This window comes from Ambystoma mexicanum, chromosome 10, assembly GCF_040938575.1.
Source record: "Ambystoma mexicanum isolate Mex_15411 chromosome 10, UKY_AmexF1_1, whole genome shotgun sequence".
NCBI classification, from domain to species: Eukaryota; Metazoa; Chordata; class Amphibia; order Caudata; family Ambystomatidae; genus Ambystoma; species Ambystoma mexicanum.
In genome coordinates this window covers 349,797,619-349,812,867 of record NC_090932.1, presented here as the reverse complement: position 1 = coordinate 349,812,867, position 15,249 = coordinate 349,797,619, and positions in this window count along the sequence as shown.

Here is a 15,249-nt window from a genome sequence, read left to right as displayed (position 1 = left end):
TGGTGGGGGGCAACAGGAGAGAGACACGGGGCATGAGCGGGAGGTGGGGGGTACAGGAGACAGACACGGGGCATGAGCGGGGGGTAGGGGGCAACAGGAGAGAGACAAGGGGCATGAGCGGGGGGTGGGGGGAACAACAGAGAGACACGGGGCATGAGCGGGGGGTGGGGGGGCAACAGGAGAGAGTCACGGGGCATGAGCGGGGGTGGGGCCAACAGGAGAGAGACACAGGGCATGAGCAGGGGGTGGGGAGAACAGGAGACAGACACGGGGCATGAGCAGGGGGGTGGGGAGAACAGGAGACAGACACAGGGCATGAGCAGGGGGTGGGGGGAACAGGAGAGAGACACTGGGCATGAGCGGGGGGTGGGGAGAACAGGAGACAGACACGGGGCATGAGCGGGGGGTGGGGGGAACAGGAAACAGATACGGGGCATGAGCGGGGGGTGGGGAGAACAGGAGACAGACACGGGGCATGAGCGGGGAGGGGGGCAACAGGAGACAGACATGGGGCATGAGCGGAGGGCAACAGGAGAGAGACACGGGGCATGAGCGGGGGTGGGGGGTACAGGAGACAAACACGGGGCATGGGTGGGGGGCAACAGGAGACAGACACGGGGCATGAGCGGGTGGGTGGGGGCAACAGGAGAGAGACGGGCATGAGCGGGGTAGGGCAAGGTGGGGGCCCCACCCCCGCTCTTGCCCTGTGTCTGCCCTGTTCCAAAAGGGCAGACACGGGGCATGAGCAGGGGGTGCGGGGGAAGAAGGAGACACGGGGCATGAGCGGGGAGTGCGGGGGAAAAAGGAAGACACGGGGCATGAGCGGGGGGTGGGGGAAAGAAGGGAGACACGGGGCATGAGCGCAGGAGGTGGGTGGAACAAGAGGTCAACAAGGGGCATCATAGGAGGGGGGACAAGAGGAAGACACGGGGCATGAGCAGGGGTGGGAGGGAACAGGAGGAAGACACAGGGCATCAGCGAGGAGTGGGGGGGACAGGAGGAAGACACGGGGCATGAGCAGGGGGTGGGGGAAACAAGAGGTCAACAAGGGGCAAGTGCGGGGGGTGGGGCCAACAGGAGAGAGACACGGGGCATGAGCGGTGGTGGGGGGCAACAGGAGAGAGACACGGGGCATGAGCGGGGGTGGAGGGGTACAAGAGATAGACACAGGGCATGAGCGGGGTGTGGGGGGCAACAGGAGAGAGACACAGGCATGAGCGGGGGGTGGGGGGAAGAGGAGACAGACATGGGGCACGAGTGTGGGATGGGGGAACAGGAGACAGACACAGGGCATGAGCGGGGGGTGGGGGGAACAACAGAGAGACACAGGGCATGAGTGGGGGGTGGGGGGTAACAGGAGACAGACACAGGGCATGAGCGGGGGTGGGGCCAACAGGAGAGAGACACGAGGCATGAGCGGGGGGTGTGTGGAACAAGAGGTCAACAAGGGGTATCATAGGAGGGGGGACAAGAGGAAGACACGGGGCATGAGCAGGGGGTGGGAGGGAACAGGAGGAAGACACAGGGCATCAGTGAGGAGTGGGGGAACAGGAGGAAGACACGGGGCATGAGCAGGGGTTGGGGGGAACGAGAGGTCAACAAGGGGCATCATAGGAGGGGGGACAAGAGGAAGACACGGGGCATGAGCGGTTGTGGGGGGCAACAGGAGAGAGACACAGGGCATGAGCGGGGGGTGGGGGGCAACAGGAGACAGACACGGGGCATGAGCGGGGGGTGGGGCCAACAGGAGAGAGACACGGGGCATGAGCGGGGGTTGGGGAGAACAGGAGACAGATACGGGGCATGAGCGGGTGGTGTGGAGAACAGGAGACAGACACAGGGCATGAGCGGGGGGTGGGGGGAACAGGAGACAGATACGGGGCATGAGCGGGGGGTGGGGAGAACAGGAGACAGAAACGGGGCATGAGCGGGGGGGGTGGGGGGCAACAGGAGACAGACACGGGGCATGAGCGGGAGGTCAGGGGGGAAGAAGGGAGACACGGGGCATGAGCGGGGAAGAAGGGAGACACGGGGCATGAGCGGGGGGTGGGGGGAAGAAGGGAGACACGGGGCATGAGCGGGGGGTGGGGGTGAACACGGGAGACACGGGCCATGAGCGGGGGAAAAGGAGGGAGACAGATACGGAGCATGAGCGGGGGTGGGGGTGCACAGGAGAGAAACGGGGCATGAGAGGGTAGGGTAAGGTGGGGCCCCCACCCCCACTCATGCCCCGTGTCTGCCCTGTTCCAACAGTGCAGACACGGGGCATGAGCTGGGGGTAGGGGGCAAAAGAAGGGAGACACGAGGCATGAGCGGGGTGTGTGTGGAACAAGAGGTCAACAAGGGGTATCATAGGAGGGCGGACAAGAGGAAGACACGGGGCATGAGCAGGGGGTGGGAGGGAACAGGAGGAAGACACAGGGCATCAGTAAGGAAAGGGGGGACAGGAGGAAGACACGGGGCATGAGCAGGGGTTGGGGCGAACGAGAGGTCAACAAGGGGCATCATAGGAGGGGGGACAAGAGGAAGACACGGGGCATGAGCGGTGGTGGGGGGTACAGGAGACAGACACGGGGCATGAGCAGGGGGTAGGGGACAACAGGAGAGAGACACAGGGCATGAGCAGGGGGTGGGGAAACAAAAGAGAGACACAGGACATGAGCGGGGGTGGGGGGCAACAGGAGACAGACACGGGGCATGAGCGGGGGTGGGGCCAACAGGAGAGAGACACGGGGCATGAGCAGGGGGTGGGGAGAACAGGAGACAGACACGGGGCATGAGCAGGGGGTGGTTAGAACAGGAGACAGACACGGGGCATGAGCAGGGGGTGGGGGGAACAGGAGAGAGACACGGGGCATGAGTGGGGGGTGGGGAGAACAGGAGACAGACACGGGGCATCAGCGGGGGGGTGAGGAGAACAGGAGACAGACACGGGGCATGAGCGGGGGGGTGGAGAACAGGAGACAGATACGGGGCATGAGCGGGGGGTGGGGAGAACAGGAGACAGACACGGGGCATGAGCGGGAGGTGGGGGGTACAGGAGACAGACACGGGGCATGAGCAGGGGGTAGGGGACAACAGGAGAGAGACACAGGGCATGAGCCGGGGGTGGGGGAACAAAAGAGAGACACAGGACATGAGCGGGGGTGGGGGGCAACAGGAGACAGACACGGGGCATGAGCGGGGGGGCCAACAGGAGAGAGACACGGGGCTGAGCAGGGGGTGGGGTGAACAGGAGACAGACACGGGGCATGAGCAGGGGGTGGTTAGAACAGGAGACAGACACGGGGCATGAGCAGGGGGTGGGGGGAACAGGAGAGAGACACGGGGCATGAGCGGGGGGTGGGGAGAACAGGAGACAGACACGGGGCATGAGCGGGGGGGTGAGGAGAACAGGAGACAGACACGGGGCATGAGCGGGGGGGTGGAGAACAGGAGACAGATACGGGGCATGAGCGGGGGTGGGGAGAACAGGAGACAGACAAGGGGCATGAGCGGGAGGTGGGGGGTACAGGAGACAGACACGGGGCATGAGCAGGGGGTAGGGGACAACAGGAGAGAGACACAGGGCATGAGCAGGGGGTGGGGGAACTAAAGAGAGACACAGGACATGAGCGGGGGTGGGGGGCAACAGGAGACAGACACGGGGCATGAGCGGGGGTGGGGCCAACAGGAGAGAGACACGGGGCATGAGCAGGGGGTGGGGAGAACAGGAGACAGACACGGGGCATGAGCAGGGGGTGGTTAGAACAGGAGACAGACACGGGGCATGAGCAGGGGGTGGGGGGAACAGGAGAGAGACACGGGGCATGAGCGGGGGGTGGGGAGAACAGGAGACAGACACGGGGCATGAGCGGGGGGGTGAGGAGAACAGGAGACAGACACGGGGCATGAGCGGGGGGGTGGAGAACAGGAGACAGATACGGGGCATGAGCGGGGGGTGGGAAGAACAGGAGACAGACACGGGGCATGAGCGGGGGGATGGGGCAACAGGAGACAGACATGGGGCATGAGCGGGGGGGCAACAGGAGAGAGACACGGGGCATGAGAGGGGGTGGGGGGTACAGGAGACAGACACGGGGCATGGGTGGGGGGCAACAGGAGTCAGACACGGGGCATGAGTGGGGGGGTGGGGGGCAACAGGAGAGAGACGGGGCATGAGCGGGGGTAGGGCAAGGTGGGGCCCCCACCCCCGCTCTTGCCCCGTATCTGCCCTGTTCCAAAAGTGCAGACACTGGGCATTAGTGGGGGGTGGGGGGGGAGAAGAGAGACATGGGGCATGAGCTGGGAGTGGGGGGAAAAAGGAAGACACGGGGCATGAGCAGGGGGTGGGGGGAAAGAAGGGAGACACGGGGCATGAGCGCAGGGGGTGGGTGGAACAAGAGGTCAACAAGGGGCATCATAGGAGGGGGGACAAGAGGAAGACACGGGGCATGAGCAGGGGGTCGGAGGGAACAGGAGGAAGACACAGGGCATCAGCGAGGAGTGGGGGGACAGGAGCAAGACACGGGCATGAGCAGGGGGTGGGGGGAACAAGAGGTCAACAAGGGGCATCAAAGGAGGGGGGACAAGAGGAAGACACGGGGCATGAGCAGTGGTGGGGGGCAACAGGAGAGAGACACGGGGCATGAGCGGGGGGTGAGGGGGTACAGGAGATAGACACGGGCATGAGCGGGGGGTGGGGGGCAACAGGAGAGAGACACAGGCATGAGCGGGGGGTGGGGGGAAGAGGAGACAGACACGGGGCGTGAGCGGGGGATGGGGGGAACAGGAGACAGACATGGTGCATGAGCGGGGGGTGGGGGAACAACAGAGAGACACAGGGCATGAGTGGGGTCAACAGGAGACAGACAAGGGGCATGAGGGGGGGTGGGGCCAACTGGAGAGAGACATGAGGCATGAGCGGGGGGTGGGAAGAACAGGAGACAGACACGGGGCATGAGCGGGGGTGTGGAGAACAGGAGACAGACACGGGGCATGAGCGGGGGGTGGGGGGCAACAGGAGACAGACACGGGGCATGAGCGGGAGGGTGGGGGGCAAAAGGAGAGAGACTCTGGGCATGAGCGGGGGTGGGGGGATACAGGAGACAGACACGGGGCATGGGTGGGGGGCAACAGGAGACAGACACAGGGCATGGACGGGGGTGGGGGGAACAGGAGACAGACAAGGGGCATGAGCGGGGAGTGGGGGGAACAGAAGACAGACAAGGGGCATGAGCAGGGGTGTGGGGGGCAACAGGAGAGAGACATGGGCATGAGCGGGGGGTGGGGTTACAGGAGACAGACACGGGCATGCATGAGCAGGGGGTGGGGGGCAACAGGAGAGAGACACGGGGCATGAGCGGGGGTCGGGGTACAGGAGACAGACACGGGGCATGAGCGGGGGGGTGGGGGGCAACAGGAGAGAGACATTGGGCATGAGCGGGTGGTGGGGGAACAACAGACACGGGGCCTGAGCGGGGGGTGGTGAGAACAGGAGACAGACAAGGGGCATGAGCGGCGGGTGGGGAGAACAGGAGACAGACACGGGGCATGAGCGGCGGGTGGGGAGAACAGGAGACAGACATGGGGCATGAGCGGGGGTTGGGGGGCAACAGACACGGGGCATGGGCGGGGGGTGGTGAGAACAGGAGACAGACACGGGGCATGAGTGGGGGGTGGGAGGAACAGGAGACAGACACGGGGCATGAGCGGCGGGTGGGAAGAACAGGAGACAGACATGGGGCATGAGCGGGGGTTGGGGGGCAACAAGAGAGAGACACAGGGCATGAGCGGGTGGGGGAACTGGAGATAGACACGGGGCATGAGCGAGGGGTGGGGGCAACAGGAGAGAGACACGGGGCATGAGCGGGGGTGGGGGGAACAGGACACAGACACGGGGCATGAGCGGGGGGTGGGGAGAACAGGAGACAGACGCCGGGCATGAGCAGAGGGCGTGGGGGGCAACAGGAGACAGACACAGGGCATGAGCGGGGGGTGGGGGGAACAGGAGACAGATACGGCGCATGAGCGGGGGGTGGGGAGAACAGGAGACAGACACGGGGCATGAGCGGGGGGAACAGGAGACAGACATGGGGCATGAGCGGGTGGTGGGGGAACAACAGACACGGGGCATGAGCGGGGGGTGGTGAGAACAGGAGACAGACACGGGGCATGAGCGGGGGAATGGGGGGCAACAGGAGACAGACACGGGGCATGAGCGGGGGGAACAGGAGACAGACATGGGGCATGAGCGGGTGGTGGGGGAACAAAAGACACGGGGCATGAGCGGGGGGTGGTGAGAACAGGAGACAGACACGGGGCATGAGCGGGAGGTGGGGGGAACAGGACACAGACACGGGGCATGAGCTGGGGGTGGGGAGAACAGGAGACAGACACGGGGCATGAGTGGGGGGCAACAGGAGACAGACAAGGGGCATGAAGGGGGTGTGGGGGGAACAGGAGACAGATACGGCGCATGAGTGGGGGGTGGGGAGAACAGGAGACAGACACAGGGCATGAGCGGGGGGAACAGAAGACAGACACGGGGCATGAGCAAGGGGTGGGGGAGACAGACACGGGGCATGAGCGGGGGGGCAACAGGAGACAGACACGGGGCATGAGCGGGGGGTGGGGAGAACAGGAGACAGACACGGGGCATGAGCAGGGGGTGGGGGCAACAGGAGACAGACACGGGGCATGAGCGGGGGGGCAACAGGAGACAGACACGGGGCATGAGCGGGGGGTGGGGAGAACAGGAGACAGACACGGGGCATGAGCAGGGGGTGGGGGCAACAGGAGACAGACACGGGGCATGAGCGGGGGGCGGGGGGAACAGGCGACAGACAAGGGGCATGAGGGGGGGTGGGGGGAACAACAGAGACAGACACGGGGCATGAGCGGGGGGCGGGGGGAACAGGCGACAGACAAGGGGCATGAGGGGGGGTGGTGAGAACAGGAGACAGACACGGGGCATGAGCGGGAGGTGGGGGGAACAGGACACAGACACGGGGCATGAGCTGGGGGTGGGGAGAACAGGAGACAGACACGGGGCATGAGTGGGGGGCAACAGGAGACAGACAAGGGGCATGAGGGGGGTGTGGGGGGAACAGGAGACAGATACGGCGCATGAGTGGGGGGTGGGGAGAACAGGAGACAGACACAGGGCATGAGCGGGGGGAACAGAAGACAGACACGGGGCATGAGCAAGGGGTGGGGGAGACAGACACGGGGCATGAGCGGGGGGGCAACAGGAGACAGACACGGGGCATGAGCGGGGAGTGGGGAGAACAGGAGACAGACACGGGGCATGAGCAGGGGGTGGGGGCAACAGGAGATAGACACGGGGCATGAGCAGGGGGTGGGGGGCAACAGGAGACAGACACGGTGCATGAGCGGGGGGTGGGGGCAGGGGGAGAGACACATGGGGCATGAGTGTGGGGTGGGAGGGAGGGGGAGACAGACACGGGGCATGAGCGGGGGGTGGGGAGAACAGGAGACAGACACGGGGCATGAGAGGGGGTGGGAGGAACAGGAGACAGATACGGGGCATAAACGGGAGGTGGGGAGAACAGGAGACAGACACGGGGCATGAGCGGGGGAGTTGGGGGCAACAGGAGAGAGACACGGGGCATGAGCGGGGGGTGGGGGGAACAGGAGACAGACACGGGGCATGAGTGGGGGGAACAGAAGACAGACACGGGGCAGGAGGTGTGGGGCAACAGGAGAGAGACACGGGGCATGAGTGGGGGGTGGGGGATACAGAAGACAGACACGGGGCATGAGCAGGGGGAGGGGGGTAACAGGAGAGAGACATGGGCATGAGTGGGGGGTGGGAGGAACAGGAGACAGACACGGGGCATGAGCAGGGGGTGGGGCGCAACAAGAGAGAGACACGGAGCATGAGCCGGTGGGGGGAACAGGAGACAGACATGGGGCATGAGCGGGGGCTGGGGGGCAACAGGAGAGAGACACGGGGCATGAGCGGGTGGGTGGAACAGGAGACAGACACGTGGCATGAGCGGGGGGCCAACAGGAGACAGACACGGGGCATAAGCATGGGTGGAGGGCAACAGGCGACAGACACGGGGCATGAGCGGGGTCTGGGGCAACAGGAGACAGACACGGGGCATGAGCGGGGGGTGGGGGGCAACAGGAGAGACACGGGGCATGAGTGGGTGGGGGGCAACAGAAGATAGACACGGGGCATGAGCGGGGGTGGAGGGCAACAGGCGACAGACACAGGGCATGAGCGGGGGGTGGGGGGAACAGGAGACAGACACGGGGCATGAGTGGGGGAGAGGGGCAACAGGAGACAGACACGCGTCATGAGCGGGGGCTGTCGGGGCAACAGGAGAGACATGGGGCATGAGTTGAGGGTGGGGGAAAAGGAGACAGACACGGGGCATGAGCAGGGGGTGGGGGGAACAGGAGACAGACACGGGGCATGAGCGGGGGCTGGGGGAACAACAGACATGGGGCATGAGCGGGGGGTGGGAAGAACAGGAGACAGGCATGGGGCATGAGCTTGGGGGTGGGGGGCAACAGGAGACAGACACGGGGCATGAGTGGGGGGTGGGAGGAACAGGAGACATACACGGGGCATGAGCAGGGGGTGGGGCGCAACAAGAGAGAAACACGGAGCATGAGTGGTGGGGGGAACAGGAGACAGACATGGGGCATGAGCGGGTTGGGGGGAACAGGAGACAGACACGGGGCATGAGCAGGGGGCTGGGGGCAACAGGAGAGAGACACGGGGCATGAGCGGGGGGTTGGGGGAACAGGACACAGACACGGGGCATGAGCGGGGGGTGGGGAGAACAGGAGACAGACACGGGGCATGATTGGGGGACCTGGGGGGTAACAGGAGACAAACACGGGGCATGAGAGGGGTGTGGGGGAACAGGAGACAGATAGGGGGCATGAGCAGGGGGTGGGGAGAACAGGAGACAGACACAGGGCATGAGCGGGGGGAACAGAAGACAGACACGGGGCATGAGCCGGGGGTGGGTGTTAGGCGGAAACCTGTGCAGTTCCCTCTGGGACCACTGCAAAAGATTTAGGACTACAGGTGTTTGGCAGTAAACCCACTTGGTAGCAGTCTCTACCACACAGCTTCACTTGGTAGCTGTGGCTGAGCAGTCAGACTTCTCTCAAGAAAAGTTAGGCAGTATGTGGAGTATACAAGATAGGGCAATTCACACAGTAGAACTGTAACGCTCACCTGATTCCCACGGAGGCGCAGGTCTGGCTTCGAGTGCTGGTGCTTCTTCAATGGTGAAGCGCAGGACTCTGAATATGGACAAGAAGGGCCCCTCTACTCTGGATTCTCTGGCTCGCAGGAATATTCCCCTGTGCGTGAAAAGGGAGTATTACCTACTAACTGAGTTATGCTCAAGCCTCCCACTCTCTTCCAACCCTCCATGATACCCTTCCACGATTCCCCGTGAAGTCTCACCTTAGGGTCATGAAGGATGGGCTCTCCATCCTGCTTTTGATGCAGGGGCGCGTTGAAACCCAGTTACTTCACTGGATTGAGGATTGATGGGAGTTCAGGTAAGCTTGACTATTCAGGTAAGGCGCTGTAAAAGTTCTGCTGCAAGTTCAAAAGTCCAAGCTTTATAATAATGTTCATAGTCTTGTTGCAGCAAGCGCTAATGCTTATGTCTTTTTCCCCTTAGGGGCCGGGGTTCGGAATGCCGGAGATATGGTGCCGACCCGAAGTGAAACTTGCAGTTCCAGTAAATGACAGGTAAGTTCTGGATGAGCGCTCGGGTAATGTCTTTGCATTCGCTCATTCAATGTCTTTGTCTTTTTTCCCCATAGGGGCCGGGGTCCGGAAAATGCCTGGAAGCGGCAAGACCCGAAATGAAATGGGAATGACCCAACAGCTAAGTCTTAGAAGGAAACTGAGCTTTTCCTATTCCTTTCCTTCTCTCACCTTGTTCTTGTCTTTTCTCTGTAGGCTCTGGGAAGTGGCTGTGGGTCCGGATGATCGCTGCTGAAGATGGAGGCGTCCAGGATAGGTGAGTGAAATGCAGCGCTGCAGAGATCGTAGCGAAATGCTTTTAAAAATGATGTCTTCCTTTTCAGGATCGTCGGTGTGATGTCTCTGTGGTGCTGATTTAGCAGGTAAGGTCTTTTGTCTCCCTTTGCAGGTGACCCAGGATACTGACAGGCGTGGCTGAGGTCCCGATGCAGGAGCTGACACGGTGAGCGTCCAGGTGCGAGGAGCAGAACAACGCGAAGCATGAGTTGCTGATCGGGTGTGGTTTAAATAGCTTTGGAAGAAGTTCCAAGTGTGTATCCTTCCACTGATCAGGTATGTATCCTTCCTCGACCACACCCGGGTTGAAAGTAGTCCCACAGGTAAAGTAGTTCCATTCAGGCCTCAAGAGGGCCTGGATGTAGCAGCATGGTCTGCATCAGGTAAGTGCACATTAAAACACTTGAACACATGTCTAGCTTTATGAGCCTGGCGCCTAAGGCGCCAGGACAGGGGTCCAACATGAGCCTGGCGCCTAAGGCGCCAGGACTGCGTCCAAACGGCCCCAGCTTGGGCCCGCTGGAACTCCCCTGGGGGAAATGATGCCTGCCTCTGGGGTTGCTGGGTCGGACCTGGCTCCTTGGAGGTAGGCATCATGACAGTACCCCCCCTCAAGGCCCCTCCCAAGGTTCTTTCCTCCGAAGGTTTTGGCTTGTTCGGAAATCTCCGGTGAAACCTTTGTACTAATCGAGGTGCGTGGACATGGTTACTAGGCTCCCACGATCTCTCCTGAGGTCCATATCCCTTCCAGTCAACTAGATAGAAGAGTTTCCACTTTACCACCTTGGAGTCTAAAATGTCTTTAACTTCGAATTCTAATTCCCCTTCAATTTGAATACGCATGTTGGACGGTAGACCCAGTTTAAAGGCCACTGGGTTGATTATAGCCTTGATGGGGTAAGGTCCTATGAATCTGGGATTGAAGGTTCGCGGGCCCTTGAGGGGTAAATGTTTAGTTGCTAGCCATACCTGGTCTCCTACTTGGTAAGGAGGAGTTTTACTTCGGTGCAAATCAGCGTTTTCTTTATACTTTTTCTTGGCTTGCTGTAAATGACTTGCAGCTTCTTTGAAGGCTCGGGTTATTGTGGAATGCAGATGATTTACTGCGGGCATTTCCACGGTCAGAGGTGGATCTAGGTCAGAGGTCCGAGGATGGTGACCATACAAAGTATAAAAAGGGGTTTGTCCGGTTCCAGAATGCACTGAGTTGTTGTATGCATATTCTGCGATCCAAAGAATGTCTTTCCAATTCAACTCAGATTGGTGTAACATGCACCGAAGATATTGCTCGAGAGTCTGATTGGTTCTCTCGGTTTGTCCTTCGGTCTGGGGGTGGTGGCTGGTGGATAACTGCACATCTATTTGTGCTAATCGGCAACACCTCTTCCAAAAATGGGAGATAAATTGACTTCCACGATCCGAGACTAATATGGAAGGGAAACCATGTATGCGAACTATATTCTCCAGGAATTCCTTGGCCAAGGTGGAAGCTGAAGGCAACCTTTTAAAGGGATAAAGTGGGCCATTTTGGAGAATAGGTCCACAACTACAAGGATTGTGTTGTAACCCGCACAAGGAGGCAGGTCGGTTATAAAGTCCATTGACAGGGTGTGCCATGGTGCCGGTGGAATATCCAAGGGTTGAAGTAGGCCGGCTGGCCTTTTCTTTTGAGCTTTGTTTTGGGCGCAAATTCCGCAAGACAGAACAAAAGACTTTATATCGTTTCTCCAAGAAGGCCACCAGAAGTGGTGTTTGATTTTTTCCTCCGTTTTAGCAATACCAGGGTGTCCTTCTATTAAAGATTCATGATGATGGGCAATACCAAGTTCTTGCAATTCTTTACTTGGCAGAAACAACCGCTCCTGGAAGTAGGGTAAGTCATCCTTAACGGTGTAATGAGGACCCTTTTGACTCCATTCCAGTAACGTTGAAGAGTCAAGAAGTTGTTTTACTTGCGTTTGGATGTCCTCAATAGTTTGCAATGAAGTTAAGCCTAAGATTCTTTGCTCAGGTATGATGGGCACAGGTTCTAAGCTCGAATTAGGTTCTTCCATGCCAATCCGGGATAAGGCGTCCGCTTTTCCATTCTTGCAGCCAGGGCGATAGGTAATTACAAAATCAAATTCCGCAAAGAATAGAGCCCAGCGGAGTTGTCGTGAAGATTGAGCCTTGGCCGTCTTCAAATACTGTAAGTTTCTGTGGTCCGTAATTACGGTGATGGTGTGTCTTGCCCCGAGAAGGTAGTGACGCCAAGCCTTGAAAGCAGATTTGATGGCCAGTAACTCTTTATCGGTAATTGCGTAGTTGATTTCAGGAGGAGAACATTTTCTGGACCAAAAGGCCACTGGGTGTAGTTGGTTAGTTTTTGGGTCTCTTTGCGACAGGACAGCTCCCATGGCCGAACTAGATGCGTCGGTTTCCACAATGTACGGGAGATCTGGGTGCGGGTGCTTCAATACAGGTGCAGAGGTGAATTTGGTTTTCAGGTCCTGAAAGGCTTGTTCGGCCTCAAGAGTCCATTCGAAGTGTTTGTTTTTCTTTAGGAGAGCTGTGATGGGTTGGACTGTTCGGGAAAATTCCGGGATGAATCTTCGATAGAAATTGGCAAAGCCAAGCATGCTCTGAACTCCCTTCACCGAGCTAGGAGATGGCCATTTGAGGATGGCATCCACCTTTCGTGAGTCCATTCGGACTCCTTGAGGTGTAAGGATGAATCCGAGAAACTCATCTTCTGTAGTATGAAAAACGCATTTTTCGAGTTTTGCAAATAGTCTGTGCTGGCACAATTTCTCAAGAAGTGCCCTAACATGTTTTCTGTGATCAGATTCTGAAGAAGAGTACACCAGGATGTCGTCAATGTAAACAATGACACAGACATCGATAAGTTCCCGAAGAACATCATTCATAAAGTACTGAAAGGCGGAAGGTGCATTGCACAAACCGAAGGGCATCACCTGATATTCGAAAAGCCCAAACTTGGTGCGGAATGCAGTCTTCCATTCGTCGCCTTCTTTTATACGCATCAGGTGATAAGCTCCTCGGAGATCTAACTTGGTGTACACACAAGCGTCTTTCACCTGGTCGAAAAGCTCAGGGATCAAGGGCAGAGGATAACGATACTTAATCGTTATTTGATTTAGGGTGCGATATTCTATACACGTTCTAAGGTCGCCCTCTTTTTTCGGCACGAAGAACAGAGCTGAAGAGACAGGAGACTTGGACGGGCGAATAAAACCATTGGCTAGTTACTGAACTAAGTACTGACGCAAATGCAGGTTCTCAGGTTCCGTAAGAGCATAAATCCTACTACAAGGTAGTTGAGCATTGGGTACCAGATCGATTTGGCAATCATAAGACCGATGGGGAGGTAACGTGTTAGCCTGTTCTTTCTGAAAAACGTCTTGGAATTCTTGGTATTCTGACGGTAACTGTACATGGGTGGAAGTTGCTGAGGCTAGACCCATAGCTGGATTTCTTGGATAACAAGTTGGTTCACAATCAGGAAAACTTATCTTCTTTGCTCGCCAGTCAATTCTAGGATTATGTGTTTCTAACCAAGGAATTCCAAGAATTGCTTGAAATTGTGGGGCCTTGATCACATCAAACACGATTGCTTCCCGATGTCCGTCCTGACCTACCAGTGTCACTTCAACAGTGGAATGCGTTACAGGCCCAGAGGCTATTTCGGTTCCATCTACTGTAGTAATGACATCTTGGATTACTTTCGGGCGGAGAGGAAGCTTAATCCTGGAAGCCAGTTCACGGTCTATGTAATTTCCAATAGCTCCACTGTCAATGTAAGCTTTTATAGCATGCAACTGCTGAGGCTGTTTTGGGTCCACGAGCACCATTGGCATGACAAAATGCGAGGTCAAAGAGTTAGTTTTCAAGCTCGGCAAGCGGACCCCTACGCTTGTCGGGCTAGGTCGTTTCCCGAATCAGGTGTCAATAATTCGTTATCAGTAGCTCCAACCACCTTCTTAGGTGGTTTAACTGGACAATTCCGAAGAAAGTGACCGGAAGTCCCGCAATACAGATAAAGTTGCATTTGCCGCCTTCTCTCTCGTTCTTTCTGCGTTAATGGTCCTTTAACTCCACCGATTTGCATAGGTTCGGATACGTCGGTACTCTTGGAGTTAGCGTGGGTTTTGATCGGTATTCGGGTTTCGTGCTTGAACCGATCTGCTTTTCTGTTTTGAAGTCTGTGATCAAGTTGAACCACCGAGTCTATGTAGTCTGCGCAGACCTGGGGTGGGTTTACTATCTGAGCTAGAACATCCTTAAGCTCTCCGCGCAGGCCTCGATGAAACAATGTGATCCTTTTGTTTTCAGGCCATCCAGTTTCCACAACCAGTCTGTTAAAGGTGGCAATGTAGGGCAGAAGATCCTGATTACCTTGTCGTAAGGATAGCAGTTCGTTATCAAGGGCCTGTCCTTGAGAGTGTCGAGCGAACAATCTTTCCATGCTGGCCTGGAAACCTTGAAAATTCTGGAGAATGGGATCATCCTGATTTACCAATGGAATAGACCAATCGGCAACACTGCCACTGAGGTAAGATAGTATAAAGGCTACCTTGGTCTGGTCGTTAGGGAAGGCTCCGGGTCTGCATAGAAAGTGTAAACGACATTGGTTCATAAAGACGGCATATTTCTTGGGATCCCCCGCAAAACGTTCAGGCGGGGCCAAAGGCATGTGTCCAGGTAGATTGATTTGTACCGCGTTATTCAAACCCATTGATGTGGAAATGTCTCCGGAATTAGGTAAAGGAGTGTGCCCTGCCTGGGCCTGTAATAACCTTTTGGCTAGGTCATCTGTTCTTTCCTTGGATAGGATCAGTTCTCTTTTGAGAGCGTTAGTCTCCTGGCGGGCTGAGTGCACCTCTGCCCATAATTCCCCCAAAAGCTGGGCCAGCTGGTCAGTCTCGGAAGTCTCCATAGCGCCCGGGTGGGAAATTGTGGGTAGGCTTCGCGTTCTGTAACGCTCACCTGATTCCCACGGAGGCGCAGGTCTGGCTTCGAGTGCTGGTGCTTCTTCAATGGTGAAGCGCAGGACTCTGAAGATGGACAAGAAGGGCCCCTCTACTCTGGCTTCTCTGGCTCGCAGGAATATTCCCCTGTGCATGAAAAGGGAGTATTACCTACTGACAAAGTTATGCTCAAGCCTCCCACTCTCTTCCAACCCTCCACGATACCCTTCCACGATTCCCCGTGAAGTCTCACCTTAG